The sequence below is a fragment of the Grus americana genome, chromosome 2, assembly GCF_028858705.1.
Source record: "Grus americana isolate bGruAme1 chromosome 2, bGruAme1.mat, whole genome shotgun sequence".
In the NCBI taxonomy this organism is placed as follows: Eukaryota; Metazoa; Chordata; class Aves; order Gruiformes; family Gruidae; genus Grus; species Grus americana.
In genome coordinates this window covers 12196037-12222225 of record NC_072853.1, presented here as the reverse complement: position 1 = coordinate 12222225, position 26189 = coordinate 12196037, and positions in this window count along the sequence as shown.

The following is a 26189-nucleotide window of genomic DNA, read 5'->3' as shown; positions in this document are numbered from 1 at the left end:
ACCTGGCAGTGTGCGCTTGCAGCCCAGAAAGCCAACCGTATCCTGGGCTGCATCTAAAGAGGTGTGACCAGCAGGTCGAGGGAGGTGATCCTGCCCCTCTACTCTGCTCTCGTGAGACCCCACATGCAGTACTGCATCCAGCTCTGGGGGCCCCAGTACAGGAGAGACATGGAGCTGTTGGAGAGAGTCCAGAGGAGGGCCATGAAGCTGATCAGAGGGCTGGAGCACCTCTCCTGTGAGGACAGGCTGAGACAGTTGGGGTTGTTCAGCCTGGAGAAGAGAAGGCTCCGGGGAGATCTAATTGCGGCCTATCGGTACCTGAAGGGGCCTACAGGAAAGCTGGAGAGGGACTGTTTATCAGGGAGTGTAGTGATAGGACAAGGGGTAATGGGTTTAAGCTGAAGAAGGGTCGATTTAGATTAGATGTTAGAAAGAAATTCTTGACTGTTAGTGAGGCACTGGACCAGGTTTCCCAGAGAGGTTGTGGATGCCCCATCCCTGGAAGTGTTCAAGGCCAGGTTGGATGAGGCTTTGGGCAATGTGGTCTAGTGGAGGGTGTCCCTGCCCATGGCAGGGGGGTTGGAACTAGATGATCTTTGAGGTCCCTTCCAACCCAAACCATTCTATGGTTCTCCGATTCTATGATCCCTCTCATTCCTCCTCATCACATAGTAGATGTCTGCCTTTGGTCAGATAAATCTCACCCAGGCTCCCCTAGCTGCAATGATGATATTTCTGTTGAGTGTAATGGGAGCCATCTAGCTTAGACGCTGACATCTGCATTGGTGACATAGTTAGCTGTGAGGAACTGCAATCCTAGCATCTCGGTTAAGCAGTAAAAGCATGGTAAGATGAATCTAGCCAAGAATAGGAATTCAAGATGAAAAATATAAACACCATTCACTGCCTGCCTCCCACCATGAGGTCTCCCCACACATAGCTACTTGTTCATGTGTTCTCTGTGGTTTGTAGAGAAAGGTAGTCTACATGCTGGAAGAAAAATCCAAAATTCCAAGTCAACCCATTATTCCTGGGTAATTTTTAAAAATAACCCTCTTTTAAAGACATGACACTATGCCCCTTCCTGTGAGTGAGTGACACATTTCATAAATTAACCCAGACAAGTTTAGGATGCTTGTTATATTATGAGCTGTGTCTTATTCTTGTATTGTCTTATAATTATTGTAGTATACCATACCTCTCTCTTCTCACGCAACAATTTTTCCTGGTATACATATCAACAAAGACTTTTGACTAGAAATCTGTAGAAGAGCTAGAAGCTTTATCAGACATGTTGAGAGTGGGTTGATGTGGGACAGGGAGTACTGAATTTTTTGAACCAGCTGTTTCTTAAGGTCTCTGATTACCAGGTCCTGGTAAACATAGACAAAGTGAGGGAAGTTGTTAACAGTGAAGCATAATTTCCAGAAAGCAATAGTATCCAATTAAGAGGGTCCTGAGAAGCCACCCTGCAACACGATGAAGAGATCTCCCATCTTGACAGAAAAGTAGCCCTATCATTTTCAAGGAAGTGTTCTATAAAACTAGTGCTATAGCTGCAAAAAGGAAATATTTGTGGCCTCAAGAATGAGGTTCTCTGTTTGACTGAACTAGCTTCAGCAGAAATAAATAATCTTTTTCCATACCACACCAAGATTTAATACGTGGAAATATTCTTTTCTTTCTTTCTTTCTTCTTTCTTTCTTTTTTTTTTTTTTCAAAAGGAAGACAAGAAGGTTTTCCTGACCTTCTGAAAGTCATTGATCCTCTACAATGTTCTTACAGTCATAATGACATTTTGCCTAAGGGCATGAATTTACCACAGGGACTCCTTTGAACTGTTTCAGGGACAGTCAGAGATGAAGAGTTATTTTCTCCAATTGGAGTAGTTTAAAATACAGCTGACCAGGCAAAAGAAATCTGTTTAAAATTGTCCCAGAACTTATATTTCAATATGATCTGTAACTAAGTGGTGTTGTCAGTAGATCATAAAACCTCTTTTTAATTGAAAATGAGAATGTTGGGGCTTGATTAAAGTATCTGCACAGATCCAGCTAATGAGTGAACAGCTGCAAGTGAGATGCTGGTCCAATAAAAACAGAAGCAGTTCCAAAAGTAATGTTTCTAAAGACTTGCTGCCCAAATAAGTGCTTCTGCCAAGTAGCTTTGCTATAATGTCTAGCTATATGCTATGGGAAATAAGGAAGACCCTGAAAGTCATTTACGGATGGTGTATCTTCCACAAGTTTTAAAATAGAGAGTCCTGGACTTGCTAATTTTTCTTTCCTCGCTGTTGAAAATCAGGTTATTCACCTGATTTTTGAGAGCTTTTGCAACTCCTTGAAGACAGTTTGTCAAGCTCAAAATCAGAAAGGACTTACTGAGAGACACTGGTAAATGTGTGGGAAATACATGGAGCTATTGACCTGCTCTCAATGCAAACGATGAGTCCTTACCCTTGACAGACACAACAGACTTCCCCATCAAACCTGCAATTGTTTCCAGTCCTCCTAGATACCCCCAGCATGACAGGACAGCTCCTAAATTCAGATACAAAGGATCTGAACACAGACTCTGTGAATGTGCTATGGAGACAATCACACTGATGTATTTTCAGTGTTACAGCTGCAAAAAAATTTACAGTGCAGTAGGTATGATTGAAAAAGTTTCTGGTAGGGCACATCAGCCAAATTAGAAACATTCTGTAGGAAGGTGCTGATCTAGCTACAATTTTCAGAGGGGAACCTTTTGCCTCAAAATAGGTAATATTTCACTGTGATTATCTCATGCTGATTCTCACTTGAACACCTAACTAAAAACCTAAACATGTATTCATCATTTTTCAGTATTTGGATACAGCAAAATAAAACATTTTAACATGATCATTCCACTGCAGAAAGAAATATGGGATGTTGTCCTGGTTCTGGCTAGGATAGAGTTAATTTCCCAAGGAGCCAGGACAGGTGAACCAAGCTGGCCAGGGGGCTATTCCATACCATGTGACATCATGCTCACCATAGTCGGGGAGAGGCGGGTTCGAGGTGGCTCGGTGATGGCTGAGCGTCAGGTCCTTGGGTCGGTCATTGGGTCGGTAAATTGCTTTCTGTTATCACCCACTGTTAATATCTGTTATCAGTACTGTTGTTGATTGTTTCCCTCTCCCTTGCTGTCCCAGTAAACTGCCCTTATCCCAACCCATGAGGCTTTGCTGTTGTTTTTCCGTTCCCCTCCCCATCCTGCCAGGGGAGGGGTGAGCGAGTGCGGCGTGGTGCTCAGCTGCCGGCTGGGGCTGAACCACGTCAGATGGCTGTTTTGTGATATAATCTGAACGGCTGCCTTTCTGAAAGGCAATTTTGAAATGTTGGCATTCTGATTGACAAAAATAATTTCTTCATGGTACTCCAAAATGTAAGACTAAAGAGGAAGACCAGAGCTATGGGAGAGTCACAAAAATGGTAGTGAAAATGACCTCACTTGGTGGTGAAATACACTGATTTGCTTCAGGTTGTCTTGGGAAGCTTCTTCCACAGCTGCAACCTGAGTACGAACGGGCAGTCAGGTACAGTTGATTGAATCTAGGTCTTATACACAAACAGCAGCTTCATAGGAAATGAAGTGAGCTAATTAGAGACATCAAGATGGAAGGCAGCCTGGGCTACAGTGATCATGCACTGATGGAGTTCAGAGTCCTGGGGGATATGGGACAGGCAAGGAGTATTCAGGACCCTGAATTTTAGGAAAGCAAACTTCCAGCTGTTCAAGAAGTTAGGCAATATGACCTCCTGGGAAATTGCCATCAGGGACAGGGCAGCAGAATAGAGCTGGCAGATCTTTAAGGACACTTTCCATAGAAGACAAGAGCTCTTGATCCCCATGTGTAAGAAATCAGGAAGAAAGGCAAGAGACTGGTATGGATGAGTCAAGACCTGCTGGTCAAACTAAAGGGCAAGAACAAAATGCACAGGCAGTGGAAGCAGGGACAGGTATCCTGGGAAGAGTATAGGGACATTGCCCTGTTGTGTAGAGATAGGGTCAGGAAGGCCAAGGTGCAGCTGGAGCTGAACTTGGCAAGGGATGCAAATAATAATAAGGGCTTCTATAGGTATGTCAGCCAGAAAAGGAAGGTCAAAGAAAGTGTACCCCCCTAATGAACGTGACTGGTAAACTGGTAACAATGGACGAGTAGAAGACTGAGTTACTCAACAAATTTTTGCATCAGTCTTCACTGGCAATCTCTCTTCCGACATGTCTCAAGTGGATGGACCTCAAGTCAGGGACTGGGGGAGCAAAGTCCCTCTCACTGTAAGAGAAGATCAGGTTAGTGACCACCTGAGGAACCTCAACATATGTAAGTCTATGGGACTTGAGTCCTGAGGGAAATGGCTGAGGTAGTTGCCAATCCACTCTCCATGATATTTGAAAAGTCAGGTGACTGACACCAGGGACTTCACCCGACACCTTCAGCAAGTTTGCAGATGACACCAAGCTGAGTGGTGAAGTTGACACATCTGAGGGACAGGATGCCATTCAGAGAGACCTGGACAAGCTTGAGAAGTGGGCCCATGTGAACCTCATGAGGTTCAACAAGCCCAAGTGCAAGAGCCTGCACTTGGGTCAGGGCAACCCCAGATATCAATACAGGCTGGAGGATGAAGGGATTGTAAGCAGCCCTCCTTAGAAGGACTTGGGGGGTGTTGGCTGATGAAAAGCTCAACATGACCTGGCAGTGTGCGCTTGCAGCCCAGAAAGCCAACCGTATCCTGGGCTGCAGCAAAAGAAGTGTAACCGGCAGGTCGAGGGGGATGATCTTGCCCCTCTACTCTGCTCTCGTGAGACCCCACCTGGAGTACTGCATCCAGCTCTGGGGGCCCCAGTACAAGAAAGACATGGAGCTGTTGGAGCAAGTCCAGAGGAGGGCCATGAAGTTGATCAGAGGGCTGGAGCACCTCTCCTATGAGGACAGGCTGAGAGAGTTGGGGTTGTTCAGCCTGGAGAAGAGAAGGCTCCGGGGAGACCTTATTGATGCCTTTCAATACTGAAAGGGGATTTATAAGAAAGATAGGTACAGACTTCTTAGTAGGTCCTGTAGCGATAAGACACAGAACAATCATTTTAAACTAAAAGAGAGTAGATTCAGACTGGATATAAGGAAGAAATTTTTTATGATGAGGGTGGTGAAACACTGGAACAGGTTTCCTAGAGCGGTTGTTGATGCCCCATCTTTGGAAACATTCAAGGCCAGGCTGGACAGGGCTTTGAGCAATCCTGTCTAGTTGAAGATGTCCTGCTTATTGCAGGGGATTGGTCTAGATGACCTTTAAAGGTCCTTTCCAACCGAAACCATTCTATGATTCTGTGAAGTACAAGGAGGGTCTCCCACAGAAAATGCTGGTATTTAAAAATGGTAGATCTAACCAAATGAAGATAAAAGTCATGGGAGGTCAAAAGTAAGTAGGAAATCAAGATAGCTAAAAAAAGAATTTGGAGAGCACCTTGTTAATGATGCTTTATCTGAGAGCAAAATTTTATTTAAATACAAGAAAAAAAAGAAACAAGTGAGGAAATTGGTTGGCTTGCTTGATGACCATGGTGTTAAAGAGGCACTGAGAAGTGACAAGGCTAGGGCAAAGAAGCTTGATAATTTCTTTGTAGTGGTTCTGACTGCAAAAGATGCTGGGGAGGTCCCTGTACTCAATGTATTCTTCATAGCAGATCAGTCAGAGGAGCTACACTTATTTTAGGTAAATATACACAAAGTATTAGACCAAAAAAATATGTCAAGATTTCCAGTGTTACTCTTATTTACAAGGAGGATTTCTATTACCAGTAAGATGTAAGAGTACTTGATGATCTTAGAGGTCTTTTCCAACCTTAAAGATTCTATGATTCTATTTGGCGTTGGACTTGATGATCTTAGAGGTCTTCTCCAACCTTAAAGATTCCATGATTCTATTTCACGGTTGGACTTGATGATCTTAGAGGTCTTTTCCAACCTTAAAGATTCTATGATTCTATTTGATGGAAGGAAGGAAAGAAGATGATCATGGGGTGCAGAGCCTGTTGGAATGGCATCCCATCCTAACACTCCTGTAATGGGAAATCCTGCCTCACCAGCCTGCTGCTGCTCTACCATGGGTTCAGCAAGTGTATGCGTAAAGGAGACCCAGTGGATACAAGAAATGTGGATTTTCAAAAGATCTTTGACAAGATTCTGCAGCAAAAGGTTATTGAGATTACGAAGCTGTTATCAATTTGGAAGGAAGGTCTTTCTATGAATTTACAGTTGGTTAAAGGATAAGAAAAGAAGAGTAGGGCTTAGTGGTTTTCAGGCTGGACCACTCAGCAGTGGGTCCTACTGTGGATCAGAATTGACACCAGTTTTATTCAATATCTCATCAGTGACCCAAAAAGGGAAACATATGGTGAAATCTCGAAATGTGAGGATGGTATTAAAATCTTTCAGGTAGCCAAAAGCTGCATCAATGACAAGGAATTCTGAACCTTGCTGAAACTAGCAGGAGATTGACTTAAAGCAGGTTAAAAGAAAGGTACAACTTCTGGGACTCGCTGCCACAGGAGGCTTTGGAGGCGAACTGTATCAGAATATTAAAAAATGTAAATTCATGGACAACAGATCCAAAACAAATACTAAATGAAGGAGATGGAAATGAGCCCCTAACATGCCAGCAGAGCTATTTTAAGTGCTAAAGGAAACCATGGAGAGAGGCCAGACTTTTGTCTTCCCTCACAGTACCTCCTTCTGCCAGTGTCATAGACAGATCTGGTATTGACCTATACATGTATGAATGGCATTTCTTACATTCTTAGTTCTCATAATACAGTATTTTAAGGATTTACTAACCCCAAGAAGAAGAACAGTTCAAAAGGTAGGCAAGTGGATAGGGGAAAAGAGATGCGAAGTGCTCTTTAGGCAGCAGGGGGGAAACCTTGAACTCTAAAATTGTAAAATGCCAATGAGCACATTAAATATGCTCACTTAATTACACATTGTCTCTAAAATTTATCCACTAAGGCCCTACTTGAAGGATAGAAAATCTGTTTTGTGATGTCTCTTCATGTTCTCTCTCTCTCTTTTATCTGGGTGTTAAGTTATGTAATTACTGACCACTTCAAAAAGCTAAACTTTCTGAATAATTCATACAACATGGCAACGTGAGGCAAGGTTAGGGGAGCCTGTGGGTATCTCTACATATCAAAAAGCAGGCATAGAATTCTGATAAATAAAGGGATGGCATTATATCATAAAACACCAGAGGAAGATAAAATACACAGCTGGAAAAGGGAAAAAACACGAACAACTGGCATTGCCCAGAAATCATTATTCTCTCAAGGATTTGGCACCGTGGTAATTGGTAAAAAAAGTGCAATTATTTTCAACTCATATAATTTTTAATTGGTTGACATAGCTAAATCCTTGATAGAATAATGAATTAAAGCCAAAACCAATCTTTATCTGTCAGTTTGATTGCACACCCTTAACAGTAAAGTGATCCCGTTGACACAGTTTTAGAAATACATCAAAAATTGTGCTCAAAGTAAAAGCTTCAGCTTTTTTTTTTTTCCTCCTTTTAAAATTTAAAGCACTACTAAATGCCAGGTGTATCAGCTGCTGCAAATCTGGTGCATTTGCTATCAAAATGCAGGCCGCTTAGCAACAACTGAATATTCTGGACACAGGACTGGGAGACAGGAAACTCGTTCAACTTTTTGCTTTCATATCAAATCATTCTGGTATTAAAAGTCACTCAGATCCTTGACCTTACTTCTCCTGCAACCAATGGCACAACCTCACAATCGTATAAAATACAGATCTTAACTATTTTGCATATGTAATACAGAAATAAAAAAATATACCATCACAAATGACTCAACAAGAAGAATCAGCAAATACTTGGTCACAACTTTTATGTTTAATATTAAGAAATTATAATGTTGATGACATAATTAGGGAGTATGAATCTTTCATTCTAATTTTATATTTTTTTATAATTTTATATTACCACTTGAGAAGTACACCATTAGTAGGTAGTGAACTGCTGAAGGAAAAATTAAGATAACTGAATTGTTCTGCAGCACACAGGCAGTCTTTAATTTGTTGCCATGTTCATGAACCCAATAGTCCGATGATCCTACAAAGCAGATGAGTGGAATTTCTACCATATCTAAATGGGCAGAGGGAGACTTCCAGATTTATCCCCATTATGCGTGTGCTTATGACACACAATACTCAGTACTGGAAACAGGAATGGAGCTATATGAGCTTCGTTAGGCCAAGTCCTCTTCTTTAGCAAGGAAATCTCTAGCTGATTTTCAAGGCACATGGACACAGAGCTTCTGCAAACTGTTTCCTGCTTCTTAGTGATGGAGATGGTTGAGAAAGAAAAAAAGCTCATCTGCTCATCTGCTTTTGTCATGGGACTTATCATAGAATCATAGAATCATTATGGTTGGAAAAGACCTTTAAGATCATTGAGTCCAACCATTAACCTAGCACTACCAAGTCCAAACACTAAACCATGTCCCTAAGCACCACATCCACACATCTTTTAAATACCTCCAGGGATGGTGACTCAATCATTTTCTTGGGCAGGCTGTTCCAGTGTTTGATAACTCTTTCAGTGAAGAAATGTGTCCTAATATCCAATCTAAACCTCTCCTGGAACAGCTTGAGGCCATTTCCTCTTGTCCTGTCACTTGTAACTTGGGAGAAGAGACCAACACCCACGTGGCTACAACCTCCTTTGAGGTAGTTGTAAAGAATAATAAGGCCTCCCCTCAGCCTCCTTTTCTCCAGGCTAAACAACCCCAGTTCCCTCAGCTGCTCCTCATAAGACTTGTGTTCTGGACTCTTCACCGGCTTTGTTGCCCTTCTTTGGACATGCTCCAGCACCTCGATGTCTTTCTTGTAGTGAGGGGCCCAAAACTGAACACAGGACTTGAGGTGCGGCCTCACCAGTGCTGAGTACAAGGGGACGATCACTTCCCTGGTCTTGCTGGCCACACATCATGTGCAAAGCTACATGGAAAATGAAACTCTCACTCTGCAAGATCTTCAGAGACATTGCAGGCAAGCAAAGAAGACATCATTGCTGTTATTTCTCCTTTAAAGGTCTTCTATGATGCGCAGAAGCCTTGTACATGGAGGACTGGGTAAAAAGATCCAGACAGACTTTTGGGTTTTTTTGTGCCTTTTTCCTGGTAAAATGGGTTTGACTGCGGTGACCAAACACTAGTATGATAGCTATCAGTGATACCACCTAAGAATTCTGTATTTCATCAAAGTTTGATGTTTTAAAGAAAGAGGAATAAAGAAACACCAGCCAGAAGCACAATCTCAAACCATAGTTTTGGACCCAGGATCTTTCACAGCTTGAGAAATGTCTGCTAGAAATGTTGGCTGTGAAGAGGCAGCTCATCAGATCTCAGTTCAGATTCTGACCTTTCTTCCCTTACATCTTTTTAAAGGCATTGTTTAGGGCTTCTCTGGGGAAAAGACAATTGCTTTTTTAAGCTAAAAAGTCCTGGGTGAAAGTCAAGCTGATGGGTCTCAGAGCCACATCATTAGAAAGCTTATTACAGAATTTAACACTGATGTTAGCCTAAAATTACTTTCCTTCTTGTCACTAGAGAGCAAAAGATTAATCCCATGACAGGCTTAGAGATGAAGAAAATGTTAACTATGCCAGTATTCCTACAGGGCTGACAGATAAACTTTAGTCAGATCTATCGTAAATACTTTGAAGTGAGGGTTGTTCACAGGCTATTGTAAGATATCTGCAAAGATAAATGGAAAAACAAAGCAGTGTTATTGAGAGTTTTGCCTCATTTTCATGCTCTGATAAAACATGGACCTCCAGCTACAAATCTTCATTGATTTTAATTAGGTTTTACAGGTAACAGTCAGCTAAGCAATTGCATCAGTACTGCATACCTGAGTAGTACATTATATCGCAGTTGGAGCTCGGATTTATCAGTGTCTCTGGGCAAAATATTAGCCTGGGGCAATAAAGTCAGGCTGTAATGGGAACCATACAAGGAAAAGAAAAGCTCTCTTCTGTCATGCCTTTAACATGTCATTCATAGGAAAACACCAGGCTTCCCTTGGCTTCATATCGTTACAGTGAATCTGCCACATCCTTGGCAGGCTCTTTCAGTCCTTTCAGAAATAAAACAAGCAATAAAGCAGCTGTTGCTGCAGGTCTCTTCTGGCAGAATTCAGTTTTCCAGTGATGGTTTGAAGATTCTTTCCCCTAGATGATTCCCCCAGTTCTTTCTTTGATATTTTCTTTTTCTTCTCCGCCTTATATTGAACATCAAGGAGGACAGGCTTTGTTTCCCTTTACTGCTGTTCTCTTTCCTTCTTTGTTTGAGCTGAAGCATAATTTTTCTTGCTGCAAGCGGAGTGGGGCAGGACCATGCAGCCTGGTCCGTCCAAGCGGAGCTGACCTGTGCAGGGGTCAGCAGTTGGTAGGAAGAAGCTGAATGACATGTTTGTGGTTCTGGAATTCCCTTCTCCAAAACCTTGTCTTGACTGCACAAGCCTTTGCTGCTTTAGCTGTTCTTCAGGATGTTCTCCACCTCAGTCTATTCTCTTTTAGTTTTCCCTGTTTTGGGAGCTCCAGAGACACCACATATTGAGTGCCAAACTGGCTGCTACAGTACCCAAGGAAATTCAGGCAGAGCTCAGGCGTGACCATCCTGTACAGCCCAAACAGTTTCTCAGTCAGACTTTCTAAAGCTGTCAGCAAAGAAGCTGCTAAGATTTCTTATCTTCTCTGGTATCTTCCCCTCCCCAAGAAAAGGGCAGCTGTTACATGCAGGCTCATCACTACTGTATCCAAACACAGGAAGAAATTGCTCGGAAAGACTTGGCTCTGTCAGGGCATAGCAGGATGGGTGCTGGTAGCACAACCTGTAGAGTCACATGGGAGGGATTTCTTCTGTGGGAAGTCCTACAAACTGTCATTTGGGACTGTTTGCTACTTCTAGATTATAGAGAGCTGTTTCGCAGCTCTACAGACTACATTTAACAGCAGCACCATCTTACCAGGATTTTGCCCATGATTATTTTTTCTGCCCCCCCCCCCAATCCTCTAGTTGCTAGATTTCTTCTCTGATGTTATTCAGATGTTTCCTTACCCATAATAGACATTTTTAATGTGTTAATTTGTACTCACATGGGGCTTCAATTATGCATTCAGTGCAACAAGTATCTATGAAATGCTGTCTACTAGAGGGGTAGAGGATGAGCAGATGTTTTGGTCTAATCTGTCTTGGACCACATGCAAGAGAGGCCCTCCCCAGAGGTTATCCTGGCTTCAAATGTTTGGAACTACTTTCCAGTCTCCCTTCTCATATCCCTCTCCAGCCAACATATACAACTTTATTAATAGACTCTGGGTTTGTCAGGGTATGGCACATCCCTTCAGGAGCTCCCCTATAATATTTAGGTTTTTTTGTGGATAAACCTGAAAGACGCTGTTTCCCCAAAGACCCTGTAAACAAGTGTCTGTCTGGATTAAATTATGCTAACTAACCTGCTTAGATTTACTCATGTCAACTACAACTACTTTTCCAGACCTCTTGGGATGTTTGAGAAATATATGAATCTCTGAAATTTTCAGGGCAGGTATATGCAAATTTAGAAGAAAAACCCATACTTTCCTCTATAGCATATGCCTAAGCTTAAAACTACTTTGGTAATATTGTTCTGTAGTTATCATTTAAATAGGCTGTGACCAACCATTTTGCACCAGCAAGGTGAATGCCTGTCCATCACTGGAAATAGAATGTATTGTGGCAATTACTCAAAAGAAAAAAAAACAACCCACTTGTTGCTTGCACTGACAAGTGTGTTCATGGCACATAATCCTTACACAGCACTTTCTGCTCAAATCCTTTAGCGGACTACATTCTGCACTAGCAAAGACTCTGGATTAAGGCTGAGCAGCCCCATCATTTAAGTTCTTATGCAAGGAAATAGAGTGTTGCTCAGGTCTCAAAAAATGATTATTTATATTGAATGAAATAACACTGTATTAGGCAGAATAATTGTATTTCTCCATTTCATGCCAGTGCATAACAGATCTTGGGATTAACTGGTAGAAATCAGTGTTTCCAAATTCTGTATGCTCATAATTTAGGAAGCAGTTCACCTCATTCTAAAATAAACATCCCTTTTTTAACAGATGAATTGCACCCCAAGATTACTGTAAAGGGAGCTTGGATAACTCAGATAACAGCTACAGAGCAGATGCCTAAACTTAGGTGAACTGAATCTAATCCCTACTTTCATGTAATGTTTTCTTCCATTGAGTGACCAGCAGTGCTCTCCTAGGAAGGATTATTGCTGAGAAAGTGGCAGGACCTACACATCACATTTCTTTTTCTGTCTCTTATCTCCAGGATATAACCGTTTTTTCCCCCCACGATCTTTGGTTTCAACGTCATGAATGAATGAGGCTGAAATGTAGATTGAATCCTTATGCCTTGTTATGCCATCAATAGATACCCATGAGCAAAGTGAGAGGTTTTGTAGTGTACACTGCAGAGGAATAACAGAGGAACAAAGCCTTAAGGATGCTAAGGGGCAAGGACAAGAAGAAAGACCTTTCTTGATGGAATTATATTCAGTAAATAAATTGTTTCTATTACTTGGTGCACTTGACACCAGTATTATTAAGACTTCTGGAGGTCAATGTGCCTGTATATGTATTTAAATCTCATACCATGAAATCAGTGAGAATAATATCTCAGTAGATAGCTTTCTATATATAAGTACTACTCAATAGTGCAATATACTTGCCTTTATGATTGGAAAGTTTAGTGAATTAGATCAGCAAATCTTATCATCTGACCTTTGGTTTGTCTTCTTTAAATACTAATATTAATTTTAAATAAAATAATCTTTATTCTTCAGCCAGACATTCTTAAGAACAGTCATACCAAGGGACTTTTTTTAAATTTGGATCAAAATCTGGAGGAAACTAGCTCTTTTCTTGCACTTGACTGACAGTAAGTTTGAGTCACACTCTTTAGCTGTCAGACATTCGTCCACCTTCACTTTGTATCATACAGAATCATATTACTTCTTTAATATATTTGAATTTCTTGCATTCCCTGGTTGATAATATTCTTCTCATGTACAAAGACACTCAGGCCTCCATGACACTGACTGCTCCCAGTACCTTTGTTTTCCACAGGGGATTTTCTTTCATCATGCTTCTTTTTCACTATACTGTTTATTTTCCCAGTGACTCATACTTTAGACTACACATAAAATATCTTCCCACACTGCATATATGGCCTGTCAAAAGCTATCATTTGTGTCTCTACTTGAACATGCAGCATACCTTTTGATGGCCTTTAATTTTAAAGGTCTGTGTGAAGTTTTGTGACAACTGAAATATAAACATATGTTTAATGTTGTTTTCTTGGTTGGTTAAGCCTTGCTTCCATATCCTGATAGAGTTTTCAACTGGTCTTGAGCCAGCAGCCTGTCTCTGAGGAGGAAATAATAGACTAAATTGGAGTTCACTCCTGGATAAATTAACTGCATTTTATGTTGAACAGCAAACCTACATCAGTTATTAATTGATATTGTCTAAATTCAGACATATTTTGGAAATGACTTCCAATTCCTTCATATGATTAAAGTTCCCTCCATTTCATACAATACCTGCTGCCATTTCTGTCATAGACGCTCACATACTGAGATTCAAGTAGATTTAGCTTGTCTCTCTCAAACACTTCCTTTAAAGCTTTGCTTAGAAGGGATTCCTACCAAGAGAAAGTAGTCATCATGGAAGGACATATATCCTGCCTTTGAATGATTACATAATGCAATGTTTGTCAAGTACACATAAATGAAAAGATTTTGTGACAGCAAAGGTTTCTGCAGTTCCTTACCAGGAGCTTGGTTGCTGTACCGTATTTATGTTTATAGTCCTTGACCTAAGAATCAAACCCAGATACCTTGCATTGTAGCAGAAAAGACCAAAATGTCCTAAGAAGAATCTTATTTTCTGCCCTCTTCGGTTACAGCAGTGTTAACATCTTCCACATCCTGAGCCAGCTGTGGGACCTGCATCCTCTTGTGGTGGGTACCTGGGCGCTCAGACCTCACCTGCTTCCCAGACTTATTTTGTCTCTGTCATCTCCACTGGCTGCCAGACCCATTGGCCATGCCAGCCCTACAGCTACAGATATACCACGGACTGAGGCCTTTTCAAGTGCTGCACAGCCGCCCACCTAATACTGGCACTTCTATTTGAGCTAACCAAAGCTTCAGAGGTTGTTTCTAGTCACATTGCTTCGTGGGACTGAACGCATTCAACCACGGGGAAAATAATGGGAGAAAATTTCATAAAAGGTTGCATCTCTTGATCATTCCTTCACAAATCAAAATGGAGATTTAATGATTCTTTACATGAACAGCCATGTGGGGTCCTGAATTATACCAGCAGGCTAAGAAACGGATCTGAAAAATAATTGTATGTCAACAGATGGCTTCTGATGTGTAATTATCAATATATGTGATGTGCTGTTTTTGTGCAAGGCCTGGTTATCTGGCTCGTCCTAGCTGTTTATGTATATCATGCATTTCCCAGGTGCCTGTAACTACTATGACTCAAAGGGCAGAGAACAATAAAAATGTCTATTTAAGAGTATAGCCACTCCAGACACTAATGGGCTGATGGGAGCCTTTGGCAGGCACGTCTATCCAGCGCTGAGAGCACCAAAAATGAGCATGGATGACAAGAATGGATTTAGCTGCCAGCTACATTTTACAAGGCCATTCATTCTTGCAAACACCTAAGACTTGTAACATGGTTTCCAGCTGTGCAAAGTAATTAATTATAATAGAGCACAAATAATAATCTGTCGCTCCTCACTCACAGTAATTTTCACTTGCTAAAACCTGCGTGCGCCCAGTTTGTGTGGTTACTGCAAATGATTTTTAATATCCAACAGCGAGATTTAGATGAACAAACAAAACAAACAAACAGGCAGTTTAATTGAAGGGGTGGTAGATGCTGATGTGTCATGCAGAGTAAGAATTTCAGGACAGCCCACGCCCAGCTTGCTAGTACAAATATTAAGGTGTCTCTGCACAGGCTGCTTTGCAGGCAGGGACGAGGCAAGAGAGCCCAGCCAGGCGGTGAGTGCTCCATGGTATTGCAGGGGAGCAATAACAAAAGCTATTGAGACCCTAGGTGCTTCAAGGAAAACTTCTTCTCTGAGCGCCAGGGTATTGAGCCCTAGTAGTTTTAGAGGTGCCCTCTACTACCTGGTGCTGGCACGACACAAAACTTTACTGCAGGGGAAGGAAAAGTCCCTTTGCAGGGGCAGAGAGGCATGAGTAACATGAAGAGCTCACCTCTGCCAGCCACAGCCACTGGTTCTTGGTAATTATCTGTCTGGTTTTGTTGTAATGGCAGCAGGATCAAGAAACCCACAACTCGCTGCGGTGCTGGAGAGGGGAAAAAAACCAACAAAAATCTCAACCCCCTCCAAACCTGCAGGAGGTGTTTGAGAAAGCGAAGTGAACGTGACACAAAAGACAACTTAAAGCTGAGAAAAGACAACTAAAGGCAAGATTTATGACTGCGCTGAGAGAGGTCATACAGTTACAAGCCTCAGGCATTATGGTTCTGTGTAAAGAATATGGATCTGTCTGAGGAATATCATGAAAGTACAGCAAAGCAAAGAAAAAGAAAAGAAACAAGCACCAAATTGATCATCAAACATTATAGTCTGGATCTGTGCTCACTTCACCATGGCTGAGCAACTCAGCATCTCACAGCAGGCTTATTGCCATGCTTCCTCCACAAGGGAGCTGCAGCAAATCTTCTGATTTCTGAAATGTATTTTTGCTCTGTTTCGTTTTAACAAACAGAAGAAGATTATATGTTTCACTGAGCCAGGATGCAGTCTTTCCCTTTATGATGAGGTCCCTACTGCTTCAGCTCTTCCTTTCACACTGATAGCTTATCCAACAGTTTCTGGGAACCCTGCTGTGAATCTACAAGACCTTCTCTTTGGGCTCTTCCCTGTGTAATTTTTGATATGATAAGTTTAGAAAAACTAAACTCAAACACCTCTTCCCTCAGTCAGTGGTGCATCTCCCTTGGACGCGCACATGCTGTTGCAGAAAGTGTAGTCCTTAAGGGTTGCACCAAGGTTTGGAGCAGAACTGAATTAAAAAATCAGTCTGTAAAGAAAATGTAAAAGGGATTGTTCTGAATGGCACAATGATTCAGAATTGATCAAGGAAGACAACAAGGTTGTGTGTGTGAAATAATCTATAGAAAAATGACAGTATAATAGTTAACCAAACTTTTGGGAAAGTTGTATTTAAAACTCAGGACTGCTGTTTTCTTTTCTCTCTAAGCAGGTATTTAGTGACACTTGGTAACTATACATAGGAACTCCTGCTATAGGCTGATGTCTTCACTGGAGGTTTCCCCAGGCAACTTCACATGAAGTGTCATCAGGAGCTTACCTGGCTTCACTTCTTTACAGTCCTTCATGTTTTCAGATTAAACTTTGAAGTTCTTTTTGATAAGAACCTTTGGGAATGGCTGTATCTGTCCTTAGGACTGGTTTTCAGTTCCATAACATACAATGAACCACCTTCATTGACCATGACTCCTAGGGGTACATAACACTTTGTAGTGGGCAGAGGGATAAGACCATTGCTCCCATGCCATGGAGTATTTTGTTTCTCTCTGGTGCACTTCCTACTCTCTCAGTTTTGGCATCATAAGTGAATGTGATCTAAAGAAGATTTTCCCCCACCTTCTTTTTTAATGAGACCCATACACAGCTGCAGTAGGGTCATTTGCAGCTTTATTAAGGAATTCTCACTTTCCTCTCTGCATTTGACTTCTGTTTGGGGTGTGAATTCATAACAGGTGTGTTGGGTTTGCATAGCAAGGTTTTGGTAGTGAGGAGGGGGGGCTACAGGGGTGGCTTCTGTGAGAAGCTGCTAGAAGCTTCCCCTGTGTCTGATAGAGCCAATGCCAGCCAGCTCCAAGATGGACCCGCCGCTGGCCAAGGCCAAGCCGATCAGTGCCTCTGTGATAACATATTTAAGAAGGAAAAAAAACCCCAACAGTTAGAGCTTTTATAGCCGGAGAGAGGAGTAAGAAGGTGTAAGAAACTCTGCAGACACCAAGGTCAGTGCAGAAGGAGGGGGAGGAGGTGCTCCAGGCACCAGAGCAGAGATCCCCCTGCAGTCAGTGGGGAAGACCATGGTGAAGCAGGCTGTTCCCCTGCAGCCCATGGAGGAAGGATGAGGGGGTGTAGAGATTCCACCTGCAGCCCATGGAGGAAGGATGAGGGGGTGTAGAGATTCCACCTGCAGTCCATGGAGGACCCCACGCCGGAGCAGGTGGAGGCACCTGAAGGAGGCTGTGGCCCGTGGGAAGCCCACACTGGAGCAAGTTCCTGGCAGGACCTGTGGACCCGTGGAGAGAGAGCGGCCCATGCCAGAGCAGGTTTGCTGGCAGGACTTGTGACCCCGTGGGGGACCCACACTGGAGCAGTCTGCTCCTGAAGGTTTGCACCCCATGGGAGAGACCCAGGCTGGAGCAGTTTGTGAAGGACTGTAGCCCGTGGGAGAGACTCCATGTTGGAGAAGTTCATGAAGGACTGTCTCCCGTGAGAGGGACTCCATGCTGGAGCAGGGGAACGATGAGAGGAGTCCTCCCCCTGAGGATGAAGAAGCGGCAGAAACACCGTGAGATGAACTGACCGTAACCCCCATTCTCTGTCCCCCTGTGCCCCTAAGGGGGGAGGAGGTTGAAGCCGGGAGTGAAGTTGAGCCCAGGAAGATGGGAGGGGTGGGGGGAGGTGTTTTAAGAGTTGATTTTATTTCTCTTTCCTCTACTCTGTTTTGCTTAGTAATAAATTAGATGAATTCCCTCTCTAAGTTCAGTCTGTTTTGCTCGTGACAATAATTAGTGAGTGATCTCTCCCTGTCCTTATCTCGACCCACAAGCTTTTCGTTATACCTTTTCTCCCCTGTCTAGTGAAGGATGGACAGTGACAGAGCGGCTCTGGTGGGCACCTGGCCCCCAGGCAGCGTCAACCCACCGCAGCAGGGTATCAGGAAAATGTGGATGCAAGAGCGTAGTGATGACTACGCGGCACACATGTTGTAGTGTACACCTGGCACTACCCTGCTCACCCTTTTTCTCGGGTTCCCTTCTCTTACTTCTTAACTGAGGACAAATCCCTTTCCATATTTTCAGGGTAAGTGGTGTCTTCTGATGCTACTCAGCACGATAATCCTGTGTTTTAGGATCTTGACATTGGACTAACCAAGGGTTATTTCTTTTCCTCAGATAGAGCAAACAAAAGTCCTTCCCTGCAGAAAACAGGAATATACTCTAAGTTTCTCTGGCATGTTGTTAGAGTGGTGACCACTGGACGGGAGCTTGCAGAGCTGATTCATTCTCAGTTGCCCTTCCACTGCAGCGGAGATGCAAAGTAACCTGGAGCACTGTTTCTTATTTACAGCACATCCATCACCCCCAGGGAACAGAACACTCTCTGTGGATCTTGTAGCATTACCACCACGCAAAAACCAAACCTAGCTGGGTATTCCTACTGCACACGTGTTCTCTTTCTTTGAAGCCAGACTTGGTGCACTTCTGTCTGTTAATGTGCCAAATAAAACAGCATGATGAATGCTTTGTTTTTATGCTTGTTAGAAATATCAGCTTCCTATGCACATTGCTGTGGACACTAGTAGCAGTTTTACCTTAGAAGCATTACCCAAGCCTGTACCAGTGAAAGGTGGCTGGCTCAAAGGGTCTGTGCACGTAAGATCACTGCAGGAGCCCTCTGCTCTGCTCTGTGAATATTCCCTTTATTTTCTGAGCCTTCAGAGTCAGTAGTCATCAAAGACTCAGTGTAACAAACATGAAAAAATTATTGTAGTATATTTATATCCTCATTAACAGCAAAAAAATCACTCCATTGTCCTAACTTCTTATCTTCCTTCTCTCCTATCATGCCACAGCTCTTCTCCTGCCTTTTTCACCCTATAGAAGTCAATTTGAGACATCAGTGTCAAGGTAGGGTAGTGTAAGCCGAAGGCCAGTTCAATTTTAAGACCGCACTTGATCCTTGATGCTAGGTTACTCATTTCCAGAATACGACTGTCCTAGTAGAACCCTGTCTGTCCACATCATGCCAGAGAGTGATGGGAGACTTTAGAGTGTCTGGCACTGACACTGGCTGTAGTGTCTGGGAGGAAGATTTCTTCTTATTCCCCAACATTTCAGGTGCTAATCCACTGTATAAAATCTCAATAATGCTTAAAAAGCTGGCCTTTTCTTGGCTGTGGCAGCAGACTCTTACAGATACACAAATTACTGCTCAGCTATTTAAAATCATGTAGTTCTGCTTTGTAGCTCAAGTCACTCATTTATATAAAAATATAGAATCATAGAATGGTTTGGGTTGATATAGCCTCATTTATTCTGTAAACCCCAACACTGAGCCAGACTGGGATGATATTTGTTTCTCAATGGTAGAGAAGAGTGCTTCCCTCCATTCCAACATGAATTTAACCTGGTCAGCACCTGAATCTTTGGCATGGTTATCTTAAAAAAGCTTTTCATAAGGCACAGCAATATGGAAAGAAGGTATTTTACTATGTGTTATTATTAGCCTGGATCATACTTTTGTGAATCATGAAGAAAAACAGAAACACAGCTGGCTAAGCATTGCCCTTTAAATGTCAGGACAGTGTGTGTGCATCTCTGTGTGTGTATATATTTACCAAGATTTAAATTTTAATTCTCTGATGTTTTCTTCACACTGTGGATTTCAGATGAGGTTATAAATAACATGCCCAATCCATGGTTAGTTGTCAGGAATTATTCCAGAACAACTAGCTGGGCACTTAATTGTTTTGGGTTCTCTGAAGTATTTTTCTAGGTTTTGCTCTTTGCCTACCTCATATGTATATTGGGAACTTCAGTCTCTGAAATATCCGCTTGGGGGTCACACCTGAGCTTTGTGTGCCGATAAAAACTCCTGCCTGCTTGAGTACTTGATCTGAACTTTTTGCCAGCTACCATAACAGATTCAAATATATTAAAGCTTCATCAGTTTAGGTTAGGATGGGTGACCATTTACCTTAGGGCATCTGTAAACTTCTGGTTGTGAAAGCTTCTGTCTTTCTATGCAACAGAGTCTTTCCATGATGGCCTTTGGATGCAGGATACTTTCAGTGAGACTGCTGGGATCTCTTGCACAATAGGATTTCCAGGTCTGCAATAAGGGTGAAGAACAAATGCTGCAGATGGGGATACTCTGCAATGCCAATCACCAGATCATGGATTTTAGAGCATCACAGACTCTGCATTCCCCACCAGGTACCATTACTAGCTGCTTAGATTGTCAGACCAGCAGCTCGCCTTTCTCATAGTTTTCCATAGAGGAAAAAACTCCATTATCTTGTGCCAATGAAAATTTTTTTCCTTAAGTCTGAGTACTTGATATCACTATTGGAAAAATGTCTCCTTGGTCCTTAATCTGATGCCTTGCTGGAATCTCTCACAGATCAAGAGTAAATAGGCAGGCAGATATTTTATGATGAAATTGTACAGTTGCTTCCATGTACCACCAAAGAAATTTTTGCTTCAGTTCTACAGGAAAATCACAGAATCATATAAATTGAAAAGGACAGCCTGAGGTCATCTAGTCCAACCCATCAACTCAGGCAGCATCAGCTAGAGCAAGTTGCCCAGGACCATGTCCGGATGGGTTTTGAATATCAGGTTTCTTCAGATGGACACTCCACTATAAATGAGGAATTAAAACTAGAAGCAGCACGTTAGACCAGAATCTAACTCCTTCCTCTTCTGTCAGACCTTCTACACTAAAACACAAGAAAGAAAGGGAGAAGATTTCCTCTGTGGATTCATTCATATTAACTAATTTTCTTTGTTTTCTGACTTACATACTGCTGTTTATGAAAGTTATCTGTTTCAGCAGTGGAAGAAGTTGTTTTCTGTGTAGAAATGTGTGTGGATGTTTAAACTTGTCGAGTGTTTCAGAATCCTTTGGGATGAAAGGAACTATATAAATGTAAAATACTCTGTGATTATTTATTATTTCTTTACACATGGTATGTGCTCCTGGGATGTTCTGTTTGTTGTAGTTGTTGTGATGGTGTTATGTGACCTGGCATTGCAACTTGCCACAGCACACAAAGATATATTTCTGAAGAAATTAGATTAGCACCCATCCATCAATCTTCCACTAACACAGTATTTTACATTAGATTTATCTGACTGTTTTATTTCCCGTCCTTATTTTGTGAGGCATGTGGAACTAACATTCTCAGATAAATTAATTTGTCTTATTTGTTTTCCCTCAATTTTTCTCAGTGTCATGCTAAAAAACTGGTTGGTAATTCCAAATATTAGACTTTTGCTACATTTTGCTTAGGGATCCACACTGCTGCACCAGTTTCTTGCAAAGAGAAGGAATAAAAGAAACAATAGACAATTTTACGTGGGAAGGAGTAAACACATCAAGCTATGTTCTGGGTTTTGACAATGAAATTTTGTACTAGCATCTGTAGAAAGCAATGAGTTATTTGGCTTTCTCATCCCAATCCAGGGCCAGTGAAGAAAAGTTACAGGAACACCAAACCATTTTAAGATATGGTCATAAACGAGTTGCGAGGGTAGATTATAGTCTTTTTGGTTGAAAACTACAATTTTAATGATTCCTAGAACTACAGACAAAAGCCACCTCCTGATTTTTCCTTCATTCAATGAGTTTTACGCTTCTGCTTATTTTAAAAGCGCTACAAAACTCCACTTTCTTTGAGATCTTTCTCCTGCAATTTTCAAAGAAATTAGTTAAGGTAGAAAATTGTTTCCAAGCAGCTAGAGATGTTCAGATTTTGCAGTAATATAAATATCAGGATAGAACCAATTTTATTTTTGGTGCAGTAGTGATATTTACAAAAAAAAAATAATGTAAGAAGGGATTGAAGGTGAACTGTTACTATTTCACAGGGGATACATGGGAGCTGTAGTAGGGTTTTTATTTCTTTTTCAAGCATTGTTGTTACTCCACTTTGGAGCTGAACTGTGAAGGTTGGGAACAAATTGGTTCACTAGAGATGTTCTCCATATGTCTGTTGGGTTTGCGTGGCAAGGGTTTGGTAGTGGGGGGCAGGGGGGGCTACAGGGGTGGCTTCTGTGAGAAGCTGCTAGAAGCTTCCTCTGTGTCTGATAGAGCCAATGCCAGCCGGCTGTAAGACGGACCCGCCGCTGGCCAAGGCCAAGCCAATCAGCGCCTCTGTGATAACATATTTAAGAAGGAGAAAAACACTTGGAGAGAGAGAGCTTTTGCAGCTGGAGAGAGGAGTGAGAAGATGTAAGAAACTCTGCAGACACCAAGGTCAGTGCAGAAGGAGGGGGAGGAGGAGCTCCAGGCGCCGGAGCAGAGATCCCCCTGCAGCCCCTGGAGAAGGCCATGGTGAAGCAGGCTGTCCCCCTGCAGCCCATGGAGGAAGGATGAGGGGGTGTAGAGATTCCACCTGCAGCCCATGGAGGACCCCACGCTGGAGCAGGTGGAGGCACCTGAAGGAGGCTGTGACCCGTGGGAAGCCCACGCTGGAGCAAGTTCCTGGCAGGACCTGTGGACCCGTGGAGACAGGAGCCCACACCAGAGCAGGTTTGTTGGCAGGACTTGTGACCCCGTGGGGGACCCACACTGGAGCAGTCTGCTCCTGAAGGTTTGCACCCCGTGGGAGAGACCACGTTGGAGAAGTACGTGAAGGACTGTAGCCCGTGGGAGAGACTCCATGTTGGAGAAGTTCATGAACGACTGTCTCCTGTGAGAGGGACTCCATGCTGGAGCAGGGGAATGATGAGGACTCCTCCCCCTGAGGACAAAGAAGCGGCAGAAACAACGTGTGATGAACTCACCACAACCCCCATTCCCCGTCCCCCTGTGCTCCTAAGGGGGGAGGAGGTTGAAGCTGGGAGTGAAGTCGAGCCCGGGAAGATGGGAGGGGTGGGGGGAAGTGTTTTAAGATTTCATTGTATTTCTCATTCCTTTACTCTGTTTTGCCTAGTAATAAATTAGATGAATTCCCTCTCTAAGTTCAGTCTGTTTTGCTCGTGACAATAATTAGTGAGTGATCTCTCCCTGTCCTTATCTCGACCCACAAGCTTTTCGTTATACCTTTTCTCCCCTGTCTAGTGAAGGATGGACAGTGACAGAGCGGCTCTGGTGGGCACCTGGCCCCCAGCCAGGGTCAACCCACCACAATACAAATATGAGACCTATTGACATAGAAAAAACCCAAATCTATATTAGAAAGAAATAAACCTTTGGAGGGAAGAATATTATGTGCAGAGTGTGTAAATACCTCTTGTAAGACTTCCAGAATAGAATTTTTTTTCTAGATTCCTTTTAATAGGTTGCAGTGTGTGGAACTTGTCAGGAGTTTTCTGCAGAAGTTTCTCCATCAGAAAATGATGTTTTGCTGAATTCAGAACATTCCTTGATAATTTTTTTTTTACAATATTTGATTTCATAAACAATTCAAATTGCAAGACTGTGACTTTTTTTAGAAAGTAACACCACATTTTTATTTTTCCAATGAGATTTTGATTATATTACTACTGTCGTGCAAACAGAAAATTATTTTGTTTGGTTTGACCTTGTTCAGAAAGCTCAGATTTCCAATAAAACAGTAAATATCATTCATATACAAATCAGGAGCATCCTAACTGTTTTTCCCTTTTAAGAGACGTTTCTAAGGAAGAGGAACATTTTTATCCACCAGACATGACATTTAATTTGACAATATTAAATGCACCAATCTTATTTAAAAATTAAATGTAAAACTATTGCTTTTTAACACTGCATTTTGCACCATGCAGCAGTATTATCCATCTGTTGGGGAGCTCTTTAAAATATTTAAGGCAAAGTCTTCCCATCAGATGAAGGGCAGTAATGACAAATTATCTCAGTCTCAGTGTGAATATAATCTTAGTTCAGGAGAATTTAGTTTCCAAAATGCAATTTTCAGTAGCTGAGCCCTGAGCAACTACATGGATGAAATTTCCTGAATCTGCATTTTCCAGACAAAGAAGATGCCTTTATTTCCTCTTGTGAAAAACATCCTAGGAGTACTACTCAACTGAGTTGTTACCATTCCCACAATGAATTTTTGTGACATATCACACAGGTGTCATTATTATGGCAGGAGATTCTGCATCTATGTTTTACATAAATGTCTGATGGTTACAGTTCTGCTGGGAAAAAAAAGCATGAAAATGAGGCCTTAAAATTGGAAAATGGGTGTTGGCATGTGGGGATGGGTTGAAGCAAGTCCTGTATATGCTGTCCTTTAAGGGTTTTTATAGATCAGAAATGCCTGTAACACCCTTCTAGCTTATACCAAATGCACTCCAGTGGAGATGGTGTAAGTGGACTGATGGAAAGAATAAATGGAGATGTGTGACCAGAATAAGGTGATTGTAGATCTTTGTAGGGGCAGAATTTGCTCCTTATAGATAAGATAAAGGAAAAAGGAAAATGCTGAGTGCCATCCAGGAAGGGTCTTCTGGGAGGTGTGAACTGTGCTATCACCAGAGCCACAGTTTGGAATTGGCAACTCAAGAGCTCTTTGAAGGACTTATTGGAAATCCTGGAAATCTTCAGGCTCAGGAGTTAGTGAGGGTATGGGTTGGGTGCTGTGTTCCCAATTCTTTCTACAAATACTGCTCAGGGCAGCACGCTTTATGTGACACACATTCTAAAAAATAAGCATGTGTGTCCATGCTTCCTTTATGCACTGAGAAAGAACGCAGCCCTGAGGAGAAGGACTTGGGGGTGTTGATTAATGAGAAGGTCAACATGAGCCGGCAGCGTGCGCTTGCAGCCCAGAAAGCCAACCGTGTCCTGGGCTGCATCAAGAGAAGTGTGACCAGCAGGTCAAGGGAGGTGATCCTGCCCCTCTGCTCCACTCTTGTGAGACCCCACCTGGAGTACTGCGTCCAGCTCTGGGGGCCCCAGTACAGGAGAGACATGGAGCTGTTGGAGAGAGTCCAGAGGAGGGCCGTGAAGCTGATCAGAGGGCTGGAGCACTTCTCCTATGAGGACAGGCTGAGACAGTTGGGGTTGTTCAGCCTGGAGAAGAGAAGGCTCCAGGGAGACCTTAGAGCGGCCTTCCAGTACCTAAAGGGGGCTACAGGAAAGCTGGAGAGGGACTGTTTATCAGGGAGTGTAGTGATAGGATGAGGGGTAATGGTGTTAAGCTGAAGGAGGGTTGATTTAGATTAGATGTTAGAAAGAAATTCTTGACTGTTAGTGAGGCACTGGACCAGATTTCCCAGAGAGGTTGTGGATGCCCCATCCCTGGAAGTGTTCAAGGCCAGGTTGGATGAGGCTTTGGGCAACGTGGTCTAGTGGAGAGTGTCCCTGCCCATGGCAGGGGGGTTGGAACTAGATGATCTTTGAGGTCCCTTCCAACCCAAACCATTCTATGATTCTATGAAAGTCATGGTGGAGAATGTATTATGAGATTGAAAGAGTACTTAATGCTGGGCATTTACTAAAATGGTACTTTTGAAGGGTGTTTTTCTTGTCATTCTCTTCACACATGCTGGCATAGGCTCTAAAACTTTGAACAGAGGCATAATTATTTCAGGGCTAGAGCTGTTTGCGAATACTAGGGGGAATCCATTTATTTTCTGTTAAACTTACCTAAAAAGGAGCAGAGTGCTCTGTTGTGCCAGATGAGTCTGTCACAGTCCAATCTGAGCTCATGTTCAAGGGGAATCCTCCAACACTGGATGTAAACAACATCTGCCACTTTGCTATGATTACTACACAAAAATTCAGACCAGTTACTCTGTAGCTGCTTGAGGCCACAGCTCTCTTGATTGCCAGCCAATGAGCTAGTTAAGGCTTATTAATGTGTTTATATCAGTTGTTAATGTCCTTCTGATTTGCCCTCTGTGCAAATTAGTCCAAGACCTCTGAAGTCTGATCTCTTTGAGGGAAGGTTGCAACAAAAACACAATCTACCTACTCATGTGAAAAGCTTGAAAATTGTGGTGATCTGGATTTGCTTTTGTAAGGTATTATGTACAGTAAATAACCTGGGGTCTTGT